General features: G+C 37.3%; 1 protein-coding gene across 11 annotated transcripts in view; it reads left to right on the top strand.

Annotated features, from left to right (window-relative positions):
• The first annotated feature begins 275 nt into the window (after positions 1-275).
• The window catches only part of Setd5 (SET domain containing 5), a 74,824-nt gene continuing 59,119 nt past the window's right edge, over positions 276-15,980 (top strand). For all 11 annotated transcript variants that reach the window (XR_013089504.1, XR_013089503.1, XM_076841192.1 and 8 more), the window contains exon 1: positions 276-605. The gene's annotated coding sequence lies outside the window, so the exon portion shown is untranslated. The remainder of the gene's footprint in view (positions 606-15,980) is intronic.

Below are 15,980 nucleotides of genomic sequence, written 5' to 3'. Positions count from 1 at the left end.
CTCAACCACCCATCCCTCCACCCAGTCCACCGGACCTCCCTCCCACCAGAGTTCCGCTCCCCTACCTAGCCGAGGCTCTCTGAGGAGCCAGAGCCCCAGAGCACAGCCTCTTCTCTAGGCGGCCCCGGCGGCTTCCGCTGATTGGCGGCGAGCTGGCCAATGGGTATGGGGCGGTGGGTGGAGAGGCCAATGGCGCGGCGGGAGGGGGCGTGTCCCGGGTGCCCCTGGCGCCGGCGCTGGGAATCCCCGTGCGGTCAGTGGCGTTTCCGCTCGGGCAGCGGGCTGAGTGAGCTGCCGCCGCCGCCGCCGCCGCCGCCGCTGGGGGAGGGGCGGCCGCCGCCCGCCTGCGCTCAGAGACTCACGCAGCCCCAGTCCCGCCAGTCCGCCAACACAGTAGTGCCGGCCCCCCTCCCTCCCTGGCCCTTCCCCCTCCCCGCCTTTGGCTCGCTCCGCCTTTCTGCCCCCCACCCCCACCTCACGGGTACGGGCCATTCCCGGCCAGGAAACGCCGTGGCGCCGCGTTGGGCCTAACTCGAGTCTTGCTGCCTCCCGGGAGTGCCGTGCGCCGCAGCCCGGGCCCAGGCCCCGGCAGCGCCTGGGACAAGGTAAGGGTCCGATAGAAAAGAGACACCAACCCTCACCACCGGGCCCCGGGGGGGGAGGAAGGGTCACCTCCTCCGTCTCCCCGGACTCCCTCTCTTCGGGACGTGGGCCTGGCCCTCCCCTGCACATAGCAGGAAGATGCTACCCCTTCTCTCCTCGCCACCCCTACACATCATTGCACCCCTCTTTCCAAGGGAAAAAGGCTCCCCGTGTGATCGAGTCGACCCCACTACCCTTTTCATGTCTTTCCTGGGTCAGGACGCTTCCCCTCCCCCCACGCCTCTTCACCCCTTTTCCTGGGAACTGCCTACTCCACGTTTACCTTTTACTTGAACATAGGCCTCTTGCTTCCCTGCTCTCAAAATACACGGGTGTACTTTTTTCCCCCTCCTGTCCGCGAGCCCCCACCTCCCAACCCCCGTTCTCGAGGCCTTGTGACAACTCTCATAGCTCATAGCTCTTGGGGGCCCCGATCTCCCCTCCATGGTCTCCCTGGATGGCTTCCCTCTGGGTTCTGGGTCCCCACCTCCGATGGCTGCTTTCTTTGCCACACTGAAGATATTACCTTTGCCACCCCCACCTCACATTCTTGGGCTTCCTGTGGCGTATGCCCCTCTCTCCCAGAGATATTCCCCCATTGAATTTGTTGGGTTTCAGACCGGAGCTGAGCCAGATTTTGTTGTTTTCCCTGCCTTGGGCGTGGAAAACGATCTTTTTAGAACGTCTTTAAAGGCAGAAAAATTTACCCTTTATGAATTCTGTTTCTCTCTGCGTGCAAGTCTAGATGTGAAGTGAATGGTGGTGGGGAAAAGCCCTGGTTTAGTAGGTGAGGCGCGTGAGAGGGAAAGTTTTAGCTGTTGGGAAAGCCCCTTCTATGCTAATTTATTCTATAGAGTTCCTTTGCTTGTGTCGCTTAAGGAATAAGTAGTCTTTCTCCTGGATACTGATGCTGCAGCTAGCTCTGCTGGTCTGGGTCAGGGGTGCGTGTATGACCTGCATTTTCTGCTTTCTCATGTTACTTGTGCAATGTGTTCACCAGTACTCATTTCTTGTCCAGAGCTCTGGGTTCCACTGGGCTTTGTCTGTACCTGAGTTCATTTCTCCAATTTTCCTTGTGCTTGTTGTATTGAAAGAATCCCCAGGTTCTCTCCTAATTTCCTTCATGCCTTGGCTTAACAAGTTGTTTTTAATGACATATTTGTGACCAAGGTCATATTTATGTTTCTTAGTTGGGCATATGTTTCATAGCTATACTTTTGATTGAGAAAGATCCAGCTGAGTGTTATGAGCTTTTCAGGTTAATGTTTATATGCTCTGCATTTGGGGAAAAGTATTTTTAATGGTTAATTTTATATTAATGTTTTTAGGTCACTGAGAAGAATTAAAAGGGGATATGAGCTAGGACTAAAGCAGAGAATTCTCACATAATCAGAGGTTTCTGGGCCTCTTGGAGGACACAGGAATTTTTTTTTTTTTTTAATTGGATTTCTTCCAGTTTTCTCAGGAGGATCATTAGTTCTCTTTTGTAGCCCAAAATTCTGGCCCGTTATGGGATTAGAGTCTTTAAGATTTACTCACACTGTCATTATGTGTAGAAAAATGAATTATGTCCTTTGGTAGGACATGACACAAGGGTCTGTCTCTAGCTGCAAATTTAAATTCGACTGTTGAGTGCTTGGAAAATTGGCCTTCTAAAGACTACACCTTAATCTTTACTCCTGAATTACTGACTTGATTAAAACGAATATTTAGAATTTGATAAATGTTTATTTCCCAACACCACCCTTAATAAAAGTCCTCAATTTAAAAGGGTGACCTTAGGATTGTTTTTTTAAAAGCATAATTCTAGCCCTTCTAGAATGGAGCATCTCCTCCACCACCACCCCCCCCTGCCCTCCCCCCCCAAAAAAAGTGTGAGGAGTGGGGGTGGGGTAAAGAGAAGGTTGTTCCTGTGTTGGATCACAGGGGTGAGTATACAAGGCAGCAGCAGCTGCTGGCTCTGGAGCTCTGGTTGCTACGTGAGAAGCTTGAGTAGTGCTGGCTGCTGTCTCCAGGGAAGGACAGCAGTGCAGCGTCCATTAATGCTGTTGGCTGCAGGGAGCTGCACTTAGGCGATGGCTGCCTCAGGACTGAGAAGAAACCTTGCTTTCCTGGGAATTTTCACTGCTGAGCTGGTTTGCCTTTTATTGGTGGGGAGATGAGAATTAGTAATTCATAATCTGTCCATTTATGGATATCAGTATTTGGAAATTGCATCATACTTAAAGACTTTCTTGATATTTGTTTGTTTGCTTTTAGGTTTGGGGGCTTGGGGGCAGATTTTTGTTCTTAACCTGGGATTTTATGCTTGTATAAAATTAAAAGTTCCATCAGAGTTTTGATTTTTTTTTATTAAATCCATTTAAAACCAATCAAAGGTCTTTGGGGGGGGTGTTCTTTTTTTTCCCCTGCAGCTGGCATGTTTTTTGACCATCTCTTTAATCATTGAGTCAATTTTGATTTTTGTTGTTGTTGGGTGTCTCCTTCCTTCTGTTGAATAGGCCATTTTTATCTTATTGAATAGATGTTTTGCTAGACATTTTGCTAAACTTGGAAATCTTAAACTGTAAAAAGAGATTTCATTTTGGAGTTTTTTCTAGATACAGTTTTTTAAAAAAATTATTCATATGTAGACATCTCCAGGTTATATATTTTCTTTGGTGTTTGACCAACAAATTTGATGCATTTTATATGTATGTTGGACATCACAGGGATATATCTTTGGCCATAAAACATCTGAAATATAAGACAAAACAGAAGAAATGTTAAGAAATTGAGTAAGTCTAGTTCTGAATACTGAAAGACAGCCTGAGTCCCTGACGTTGTCTCCCTTCCCCCACAACTCCTGAACATTAGGATGATCTCTGATTAAGCAGAACAGTCTGTCCAATATGGAAGTACTTGAGGGAGAACTACCACCCAAATATAGCACTGATTGCATGCAGTATTTAACATATGCCCAATGTGTTACTCCCCCCAACCCCATGCAACCTATACCTCTTTTCCTCCGAATTTTGATTTATGCAGTTTTGTATAAATGTACTTAAATCCCACAAACATCTATAATTTGTAGTATGACTGTGGCATTTGTGGCAGGGAACCAGAAAGAATGGAAAGCATTTTTGTCATTCACAAATGTGGCTCATATTGTTTTTCCAGTGATAAAAGCAAGCCTAAAAGCAGAGCCTTTAATGGATAATATTTTAGGTGGTTCTAATTCTTATTACTATTATATATATATATATATATGAATGATGCTGTGTCAATAAATACAATTTCCCTAATTCTGACTGGCTTAATTATTGAAAATACAAGTGTTTTAGTTTATTCCTATATAATATAAATGTTACATAATAAAATAATTGCTTTTTCACTTATATTTCTGGTTTTTGGAGCCCACTGTGGTCTTAATCATTTTCTGGAGAATCATAGAGGACATTTTTATAGAAGGATTTATTGAACTGTATATTTGATTTTTTTTTTTTTTAACATATTTTGATAGTGTTTTGTGTCCAGGGACAACATGCTTTCAGAAAGTATTCTGGTCCTTTAGAGAGCAGTGGCTATTTTTTGGAAAAAACGGTATAAAATGCAGATGTGCAGTTAACCACTTTTACTTTATCCTCCACTTATTGAAATACCAGGAAATATTAGGCCATAGTTAACAGTTAGTGATTTGCAAACATCTTATCAGAGAGAAATTAGATGATGAGTAAAATACAAATCTTTTATAACTTTTGGTTGAATTCTGGTGGTTAGTAGTTTAGTTTGAAACTTAAAGGAATAGGAGTGAATTTTGATTATAAAAATGGTGTTTCATTTGGGCTGGGGTTGTGACTCAGTTGTAGAGTGCTCACCTAGCATGCATGAGGAACTGGGTTCTATCCTCAGCACCACATAAAAGCAAAATAAAGATATTGTATCCTCCTAAAAGTAAAAAAGAAATATTTTAAAAATTGTGTTTCATTTATTGAAAAGTAAAATTTGATAGGTATGTTTTATTTAAGACAAAACAGTTTAGCTCTGCAAAATGTGTAAGATAACATATATAGTAAAATAACTGGTAGTTGTTTATAATTTGATTTAAAATATCCTTTCAGAGTTACTCCTTAGAAAGTAAATGTAACATGGTCATTATAGGAATTTCTCTAACAGGAAGGTCATGAAAGGCAGAGAAAATGTTCTTTCCTTCCCTTACCTATACTTAATTGTTGTATCATTTAGCATTCTGAAAATTTTCCTATTGTGTATTCAGTTATAAATTGAGACAATGCCCAGTAACTTTGAAGGCTGGTGCTATTAGAAAGCATCACTTTAGAGGATTCTCTTATTTTGATAAAATGTATTATTAACACTTAATGATGGGAACCATGACACATAATAAAGGAACAATGAAGCTGTCTTAGTCTACTTTATGTTGCCCTCACTGTGCAAGAAATTTGTAATCTCATCCTACCTCACTCAGGTTTTCCATCATACTGATTTTGTTTGCTGAATACCTGGGGCGGGGGAGTATCTTACTTAATGTAAAGTCACATTAAGTATCTTTGATATGAAGAAGGGGAAATGAATTCTGTGCTTCTTGTAATCTCAATATTTTTAAAACACTAAATTACTGGTCAGTTTTGCTTGATTAACATGTATGTTGCTTCGTTTCTATTCTGTGCTCTTGTCTTTTAAGGATTCCCAGAGTTTTGATGGCAAATTGAATAAATCATCATTTCCTTAGTTACATACATACACCCAGAGCAAAGGATGCATTTTGGCTTCTGTCATGAATTCACTGAAAAAGCAATGGCTGTAGGAATTCATGCAGAATTGGCTTCTGTCTAGGGAATCAAGTTTTTGATTTGTGCAACCTAATCAGGGGAAAATACTAAAATCCTTGCTCCTCTGTTTGAGAAATAGATGGAAGTATGGGAGGAGCCAGAGACCTCTGCAGCAGGATTTGGTCTGAGTAGAAAAGGAAGATTTTTGTTTCAAATTGCCAGCTGCTTATGTCAAACTGACTCCCTTATTATGCCTCCAGTAGGCCTGTCAATATGGCCAAACAGCTAGATAAGTGCGGGGCAGGACAAAGGGCTCTTTGCACAGCAGGGAGGCAGTGTTGGTGGGGGAGGGGCAGGAGGTAGAAAAGGCAGGAGAGGAGGAGGTTCTTTTTCCTGGGAGATCATTCAGTTTGGCTTACAATTAAATCATTTTTAGTTCCCTCTCGAGTATTGAATTTATACCAGCTACATACAGTTAACCCCAAATTTCACATATTCCAGAATATCTGATAGGGACCCATACTCTCTTCCAAGGAAAAATAAGTAAATAAAGCTTTGTATAGGTTAAAATAAAATCAGTCCCATGTTGTCCGCCCTCTCAAATACAGGTCACCTCCTAATCAACCAGGTCTAGAGCTTGTGCCAGCTGAATTCTATTAAGAAATGGAAAAGAATATCCTGAGTAAAACTCATACTTCAGTATACACTGTGTTTATCGGGGCTGGGATTAGACCAGAACATGAAGAATAATTTGTTTCCCTTTGTGAAATAGTTGCATATTGTTAGCTCCAGTTTTATTTCAGTAATATGGAAAGCATTGTCTAGCTTTCATGCTTACTGAGGAAAAGGCTACTTACTATTTCACCCTCTTCCCTGTTTGGAGAATTCATATTCCCTAGGGATTACTCCTTCCCCCCACAACCCTTTTAGTGTAGGCTAAATACTGTTTGATAGATTTGTGCTAAACTCCCAGCTGAAGGCTAGGGTGGTTGCATCCAGTTTATTAATCTTAATATGAATCATGGGGTTAGATTACCTGACCCTTTGAAGTAAAATCATGAAATATTTCAAAATTTGGGTTACTGTTGAGGTTTTCGTTAAAATGGTAAAAGGATCAGTGACCTGAACAATATTTTTAGTTACTTTTAAAATAAATTTGAAACAATACAGTTGTGCTTGTTCTTTTTTTAAAATTGCATTTATAAATTACATAGCAATTATTTGGATTGCAAAAGGATTCCTCCTTTGTAAAGCAGCATATGAATGTATATGTTCTTATATATTAATATTTGATTTTTTTTATAAGTAGCTGGTTTGAGCTCAGTTTTCCAAGAGCAAATCTGTTGCTTAAATGAGATACCACCTGTATTGCAATGTTATTAAACTAATCTTAAAGTTCTCCTTTCTATACATATTGCATGAAACAACAATTGAGATGCTAATTTCTTTTTATGAATTAGCAAAGACGAGATTGTTTTAACCTGATATAACCAAAATACTATCTTCATAATATATGTTATTCAATTTAGCAAACCTCACAAAGTTTATTAGTCTTGGTAGTTATAATAGATGTAATGTTTTGACCTGAAAAAGGATATCTAAGTAATTATCACTGTTAGTGTCTCAGTAAAATAACAACAACATTAAGGTGAAGTTCGATGAACTATATTAAATATTATTACAGATATTTAGAGTAGTCATTTCTTTATAATTCTGTGGGTTATTTCCCTAGATTTGTGGGACTAAAATTTAGTTCAAGCCCTAGACTATAGCAGACAATTATTGCTAGCTTTAAGATACACATCCTTTGAATTTTCCTAAATAATTTAAATTCTCTTCAGCATGGCTTGTATTAACTGAATCCTGCTAGAGGCCCTAAAAAGTTGCTGCCAAAGTGAGAAAATAGGGGACCACCTCTTGATTCTAAACATTTTAATGATGTATGGCTCCCCAAACTTCAAATCTCATTTTAATAAGACCTAGCCATCAGTAGGCTAGAACGGAGGTGAAACACACTGTACCTCATCTTGCCTGTGCAGCTGCTCCACCTTATTTCCTGCTATTATTATCCCACTACGCCTCTTCCCAGCAAAAAAGAAACTAGGACAAAAGGGGGGAAATTGGATGGGCTAATATGATTTTTATTATGGTTAAGTTTTGGATTTATTTATATATACTTAAATATAAAGCTAATTTGGCCTATTGTTAAAAGTCTGTGGTAGAATGTACACCAGAGACATGAAAATTTGTGCTCTGTAGGTTTAATATAAATTGTAATGCATTCTGCTGTCATACATAACAAATTAGAATTTTTTGAAATGTGGGGGAAAAGTCTGTGGTAGAGATATTAAAACTTTAGTGTCGTCCAATTTCTTGATAAACCATTTGAGATTCCTAACCTTTTACAGAAAGAAAGGTTTTAAGCATAATTTCCACTGGCTCTTCACACCATCATTACTACCAGATGCCACTATTAGTATTATTCGCTTGAAGAAAGGTGGAAGCCCTTCTATAGACTATACTTGCAGTTTGTGTTGAATTTCCAAATAATTTGTGTAATTTAGATATATGACTAAAATAAGATTGATAAAATTAAACCTTACTGGGCTCAGTGGCTTGGGAGGGTGAAGCCGGAGAATTACGAGTTTAAAGCCAGCCTCAGCAAAAGTGAGGCACTTAAGCAACTTGATGAGACCCTTTCTCTATATAAAATAGAAAATAGGGCTGGGGATGTGGCTCAGTGTTTGAGAGTCCCTGGTTCAATCCCCAGTACCAAAAAAAAAAAAAAACCTTTATATAAACTAGCCCTGTAACCTTAGTAGGAATAAAATTAATAAGCTATTGGACTATAAATTTTTCATACCTCTGAGTTCTTCAAGCTGTATAAATTATCCTTCCAGCCTTCTTTATTCAACACTACCCTCAAAACATTTATTCTTGTCTTCTGATGCTGAGATTTTCCCCTCCCTGCTCTGGAAATGGGAAGACTCAAAACCCAATAATCTAATAAGTGTTTGTACTGCAAGATGATTACTTCGTAATTCTTAGATATAATGATATGATTAGGATGTTCTAGTATCTGTTAGCATACTGAATAATGGTCTCATGTTAATTTTAATACATGTTTGGGGGGGTTCTAATTCCTTTCCTGTTAGGATCTTTGGGCTTTGTTGAATTTTCTGTTTCCTACCACCATCCTCTGTGCATGCCATAACACATACAATTTGTACTTTCACAGCTTCTGTGAAGAAGGAGGATGCTGTACAGTTAATAATCAAATATTGGGGCACTCTTGGTATCCAAGAAAGGTTTCACTTCTGAGGAAGAAGAACCTGGAAGGACCTGTTGATAATTAGACTGCATTTATATTACATTTTCCTTTGTTGTGGACTGTTGAGAGTCCATTTTTTAAAATTTGTTCTTTATAACATTTGGGATAGAATCATTAGGGCACAATTTTTTTTAAAAACTCTATCAAGTACTTAACCTCCAAAACCAGAACAAAGAGAAGGACTTCTGAGGCAGTGTGTGATTAATTACATGCTGAATTTAGCATTAGATTGTATGAAAGCATAAATTTTTATTTTCTCAGTTTCTGTGGTACAAACTACTATAATCATGGAAGAAAATACATCTTTATACCCACAGCCTGAGAAATACCAGATGGAATGCCTTATAAAAAAGAAGAAAGAAAAGAAAACAGAACTGGGATGGGATTTGTAGTTTAATAGTAGAGCACTTGCCTAGCACATGTGAGTCTCTGGGTTCAATCCTCAGTACCACATAAAAATAAATAAATGAAATTAAGGTATTGTGTCCATCTTAAAAAAAAAAAGAGGTCTGAGGGAAGTTTAGGAGCACATCTAAAATTCTGAAGCCCTTTTAAAAATGTTTTTGTTCTGTCTAGACAAATTTAGTTTTATTTGTAGCAAATAAAACTTTCGTGTTTTTGTTGTTGTTTTGTTTTGGTGCTGGGAATTGAACCCAGGGCCTTGTGCATTCGAGGCAAGCACTCTGCCAATTGAGCTATATCCCCAGTCCTTAAAACAAAATTTATGTTAACATCTAGAGCTCAAAAGTTACTGTAGCCATACAACTTAGAACAAGTAGGTAATAAAACCAACCCTAGACCTCTTCATTTGGAACCTTGGACTTGGTTGACCTGATCTATATGTTTTTACTTCAGTCTTCCTTAACCCCTATACCATTAAAATTTGAAGTGTTGCTAGGAATAATATATCAGTTCACAAGATGAGTAGGAGTCTGGCTAGGCCATTTGTGGAGTCCCCTGGGAAGACATGTATTTTTAGACAAGTGAGACTCTGGGTAGGTTTAACCTTCCTCTTAGAGTTTATCATGAACTGTTGGTATGAAAAGAAATGGCTGGAAGTTTGCATAGTACACTGAGCAAGAAATAGACATCCTACCCTCAAAACATTTATTATATATATCATTATTATTATTATTATTATTATTATTATTGGAATAACTGTGTGACAAGAGAGATGGAAAGTCAAATTTTTTGTCAATTCTGTTTTGGGAGTTTTCTCTTAATTCTATTTCACAATAAGTTGGATATCTTTGGTGAAAATGATTTTTAAGAACAATTTTTTATAGTGTCTTAGTTTCCCTGGAACAGTCCTGGTTTATGCCTGCTACTTTAGCATAATTAGTAATAGCACCCCTTTCACTCTTAAAATATGTCCCAGTTTGGACCATAAATTATATGCTTACCTTAATTATAGGTCGTCATGGAACTTTTAGTCTCCACCTAACAATCCAGTTTTCTTCATGAAGGAGTTCAGATTCTGGAGTCTCCTCTGTGCTATGATTTATCTCTTGGTCTCTATGAACCCCCATTTCCAAATGAGTAATTTTTAGAATGCCTTTTCTTTCTCCTTTTACTTAACTGTATGGGAAAAAATTGATACAGATTTGATTCATTTTTAAATTTTCATTATGAAAAATTTCAAATAGAATAAAAACACTTCCTTTGGATTTTATTAAACTATTAGTTTAAAATATATTTGAGGCCTGGCTATATATTTAGGACTAGTACATATGCTTAATACATGAGGCTCTGGAGTCAGCATTCCAACCCCCCACCCCCAATAAATCCACTTGGTTAAGATAAAGGCTATATACATTGTAGATAATTGTTAAGTTTTGAGTCTTTAAGCTTTCTTCGTGTGTGTGCGTGTGCGCGCGCGCACGCATAGCATGCTTGCTTAAGAAATTTATGGTTTTGTAGAGTTCCTACTCTTCAGATTTTAAAGATTCATTTAATAGGGTCCAGTTTTAGATGGCCTCTCTTGCCTATACTTCATGTAAATTAGTGACTAGATAGGTTACAAACATACTTTATAATAGTAGTATTTGTGTACTTCCATTGAGTTTTATAGCATGTACCTGTCTATGTGATGTTAGAGCTTTTGTTTGTGTGGGTTTTATCTGTGTAGATTTGAAGATGAAAACTATTTCCAAGGTTTTTTTTTTTTTTTTTTTTATTCTTTTTAGTTGTAGATAGACACAATACCTTTTTTTTTTTTAATTTATTTTCATGTGGTGCTGAGGATCAAACCCAGTGCCTCACACACGCTAGGCAAGTAAGCATGTGAGCTACAACACCAGCTCTCCAATTTTTTTTTTAAGTAGTATTGTTTTACATCTTTGCTAATCTCTTTAGTATCAGACTCAATCGAAGACAGCTGCCTTTTCCATAACTGCTTCTGCCTCTAATATGTTGTGATTAAGTTGTTTTGGTTAAAAACTATGAACAAAATCTGGCCTTGTACAGATAATATAGTTAAAAGGAATGAGGTCACATATCACCTGAAAGAATCTAGAGAAAGACTTCAGGATTCTCAAACCATACTATCAGGATCACTGCCTAGATCCATTTTTTCCTTTATGCTTGCAAAGTGGTGATATATTGCCGAGTGTGGTGGTACATGCCTGTGATCTCAAACAGCTCCGGAGGCTGAGACGGGATAGTGAGTTCAAAGCCATCCTCAGCAACAGAGGTGCTAAGCAACTCAGTGAGATCCTGTCTCTAAATAAAATACAAAATAGGGCTGGGGATATAGCTCAGTGGTTGAGTACCCCTGAGTTCAATCCCTAGTACTACCCCCAACCCCCCAACCCCAAAATGTGGTGATATTATCTCTTCTGCATTTATTTTCTGGAATATTCACATATTATTTCACTACAGAAGGCAAGATAAGTGCTTGTCTTCTACTCCCCACCCCATTCTATTTACCAGTTTTCAAAATAATGTATCAGTAATTCAGCAAGCTCCAAAGGTAATCTGTGAAGTATTATTGTGTACTCATGGTTTAAACATGTTTGATATGTTATAATCTCTGCTCTTACTATTTTTGACATTCAGATTGTCCTGCTTTTGGCTGTTGGATCTTAAGTCCTTTCAATTCATTCTTAATATGTCTCTTCCCTTGTTTGTTTCCTTGCTCTCTAGTATAGCAAGATGTTCCAGGATCATTTTGTACATATTCTACCCCAAACCTGAAACCAACTATTTCTGCAAAAATTCCTAATTTCTTCTAATGAGAAATGGTGCCTACGGACCACAGTCTGTGTACTAGGAATGTTCATTGCTCTTGTTTCAGTACTTGTTTCTAGACATTTTCAATGGTCTGAGCATTAAAAATGTTTTCTTTCATTTTTAAAATTTCATTTGTTAGTACTTGATAACTTCCATTTCAAATTCAGTAGTACATAATGTTTATGTAAACGGATGTTTCTCCCTTTTCCTTATGCCCCCAAATCCTGGTTTCCACTAACACCAGTGTAAGTTTTCTTCGTGCCACAATACACTCAAACAGTTTAGAATGGTAGGTCAAAGTGGTCTTTTATTTATTTTTGCCCTTAGGGTAAATCCCTTTAGAGATACTCAGTCAAATTACAGTGTTTTGAAATCACTTGGAATGGTTCTCTATGTTTTTGCCACCAGCTTGATATACAACAAGAGTAATTTGTTTCTTTGTACTTTCAGATTTTTCAGGGACTACTTTTTGTTTTGCAATTATGTAAAATACTTAAATCATTACTAAGTGCAATTTACAAAACTCCATGTGGTCAGAAAAATCTAGCTGCTTTCCTGATTTCTTCCACCTTGTTCTTTCCTTCTCCTATGTGTAAGATTTACAAATTCCTCTTGAATTTTCAAAATGATATTTTGTCATACTTCTGACACAAGAAACATTTAAGTTAGTTTACTTAAAACTATGTCTTCCTGGATTTTTCAGTAACTGGTATCTTTGTTCCGTGAAAGAGGAACATGGGTTTTTTAAATTCATTTTTAGGAAACAGAATGTCTTGATTTAAATATAAATTTGAGATAAGAAACTCCTTTCTCCAGTAAATTCTCTCTCAAAATGCTAGATCGTATTTCTCTCCTGTTTTTAGGCATACCTGGCAAACTGGTACTACTTTTAATATAGTTTATCAGTTAATATTTCTTGAATAATTCACCTTAATTTAGATGTTATTTAGAAAGGATGTCATCTAGCTGGGAGCAGTGGATCTTGCCTGTAATCCCAGCAGCTGGGGAGGCTAAGTCTGGAGGATTATTGTTGCAAAGAAAAGAAAGAATGTCATCTCTTATTTTGTCATGTAAAATTTAAGATACTTGATTTTGGTTTTGTTTTTTGGTGGTACTGGGTATTGAACACAGGGTGCTTTACCAGTGAGCTATATTCCCAGCCTTTTTAATTTTTTAAATATTTTTATTAGTTGTTGATGGACCTTTATTTTAAGTAAAATAAAATAAACAAATGTTTGTTTATATGTGGTGCTGAGAATCTAACCTGTCTCAAACATACTAGGCAAATGTCCTATCACTGAACCACAAGCCCAGTCCTGCCTTTTTCATTTTTGAGACAGGGTCTTTCTTGCTGAATTAATTGCCTAGGTTGACCTAAAACTTGGATCCTCCAATTTCAGCCTTTAAAGTTACTGGGATTACAGGCATGTGTCACCCAATCCTGCATCAAACTACTTTATTTTATAAGCTTTAAATACAAAGTTAAATATTTTAAAATATTTTTGTTTGTTTGCAGTACTGGGATTCAACCCAGGTAGGCTCTACCATTGTCTACCATTGGGATCCTCCACTTCAGCCTCTCTAGTAACTGGAATTACAGCCATGTGCCACTGCACTGAGCTAGATCTTTTAAACTCATGAACCCATTAAATTTGCCTTATTCTTGCTAACTGTAACATCTTTTTTAAAAAAATATATTTTTAGTTGTAGATGGGCACAATACCTTTATTTTATTTATTTTATGTGGTGCTGAGGATTGAACCCAGTGTTTCACATGTGCTAGGCAAGGTCTCTACCACTGAGCTACAACCCCAACCCCTAGCTATAACATCTTAAAATTACAATACCATATTTCAGCAGTGTAGTATAGGATAAAAGTACTGAATCAGGATATGTCAAATGGTGAAAAAATAGTGATTAATAAGAATGTGAGTGTTCTGAAATTGGATAGATCTTGGTTCATATTCTAGCTCTGGTTTTCTTACTCAAAGTTTCTTGCCAAGTTTAATTCTTTGACTTAATAGGAATTAGTACCTTCCTAGTAAAATAGTTATGGGCATTATATAAGCTAGTGCATGAAAATGGATTGAGGAAACAGTTACTGTTACAAAATAAACATCCAGTAAAGGTTAACTTATTTTGGTGGTTGATATTATTGTTATGAATATTTGATTACTCTTCTAAATTCTATATGAATCTTACTTAGAATAAATAATGTCCAGATGCTGTAAACAGCAGCTGATTTTCATGACACCATGGGTTATATGAAAAGAACTAATTATTAACAAAGGGTAATTGTTATTTAGCTGAAATTTGTTTGAGGCCTCAGACTATAAATATGCCAGTGCTTATAATATAAATGTAATCACATTTAAAAATTTAATAGAGAAAGGAACTTTAAGGAAACAAAGCTCTTTTTCATTCTTCAAACTTTAGAAATTATATTATTTTAAATAGTTTCATGTATATTAACCAGTTAATAGAATTTATTTTAATTTTCTAATTTTAGCATCTGCCTTTTTTTTCTTCAATATTTTTTTAGTTGTAGATGGACATAATACCTTTATTTGTATGTGGTACTGAGGATCGAACCCAGTGCCTCACACATGTAGGCAAGTGCTCTACTACTGAGCTATCACCCCCGCCCTAGCATCTGCTTTTTTTAGTGCCTTCAGATAAAGCTGTATAAGACCAGATTGCTTATGAATTCAAGTTTTTGTTTTTTATAATACTTTGAGATTAGAGTGAGATTGAATAGTGCTAAAATGAATTCAGGTTGGATGATGGTATTTTAGATATGGGAAGAGGAGGTGTAGCAATGGACAAAATGGTGGACTAGACTCCCCCTCTCCCCCCCAAAAAGCCTGGATCTAAAATGCACATTTCTTTTTTTTTAAAAAATATATGTTTTAAAGATATGGTGAAGTATTTATGGATGAAATGAAAGGTTGTTTGGGATTTACTTTAGAATGGAAAGGAGGTAATAAATGAAGCAAGATCATCTGTTGAAACAGTGATAATAATTAAATGGAATTCTCTATATAATTTTACTTTTGTGTTGGTTTGAAAGTTTTTATAAAAAAAAAAACTGTAAATTTAAAACAAAAATATTCATAGATGTGACTGTGGTGGGTCCTGATAAAGGAGACCTCTGTAGTGATGAATATAACCAGATGTTTCTGTGTCTCTTATTGGTACTGCTTTCCCTCTACGCCCATTTGCTCTCCTGACCATCACATAATATTTACAGTGAAAAATAGAATAGGCTGCAAAGATACATATGATTTTTAAATTTTAATATTTTTTAAAAGCCTATGCAGATTTTGGAAAGCATTCCTGGCCAGAAGGTTGAGAAAGCAAATTATTATGTGTAGCTTACAATAGATTTCGTTTCATGAAATGGTTGAATATTTGAAAAGATTATAAAAATGTCAGATCAATACCCAATGGTAAAGATTTACCTAAGAAAATTAACCAAACACATGAGTAAGGATATTATTCTGCAGCTAGTAACTACTTTTAGTAGCCAGTTGTTATAGGAGTCCAAGTATAGATTCCTCTTCTGTACTTGATAGAATTGCCTTGGAAGCAGGAAAGTAGTTCCTGCCTTCATTAGGGCTTCTATTCTGTTTCTACCTCTTACTCTAATGCAGTATACCAAAATTGGGAGTCTGCAATGTGCTGAATATTTTGCTAGCTTCTTTTATGAACGTTATCTTGCTTAATTCTCAGGACAGTGCTCTTAGGTGGTTTACAGTATAAACAAATTGAATCATATGGTAAACCAAATCTGGTTGATTCCAGGATCTTTTTATTATACCATATCTCCTACCATATTTCTAGAATCTTTTACAAACTCTACTGATAAAATATGTCCTTTCCTCTGCTCTTGACTTTGGATATTGCTACCCCCCTGTAGTTTTGCTCTTTTTTTTTTTTTTTTCTTCAGGATTCTTTGCCTAACAAGGGCCTTTTGATCCTAGGATGTGGATAAAGAAGGAAATGAT

The sequence above is a fragment of the Callospermophilus lateralis genome, chromosome 20 (assembly GCF_048772815.1).
Source record: "Callospermophilus lateralis isolate mCalLat2 chromosome 20, mCalLat2.hap1, whole genome shotgun sequence".
Taxonomy (NCBI): Eukaryota; Metazoa; Chordata; class Mammalia; order Rodentia; family Sciuridae; genus Callospermophilus; species Callospermophilus lateralis.
The sequence above is the reverse complement of the archived record's forward strand: the minus strand, read 5'-3'. Positions and strand labels throughout refer to the sequence as shown.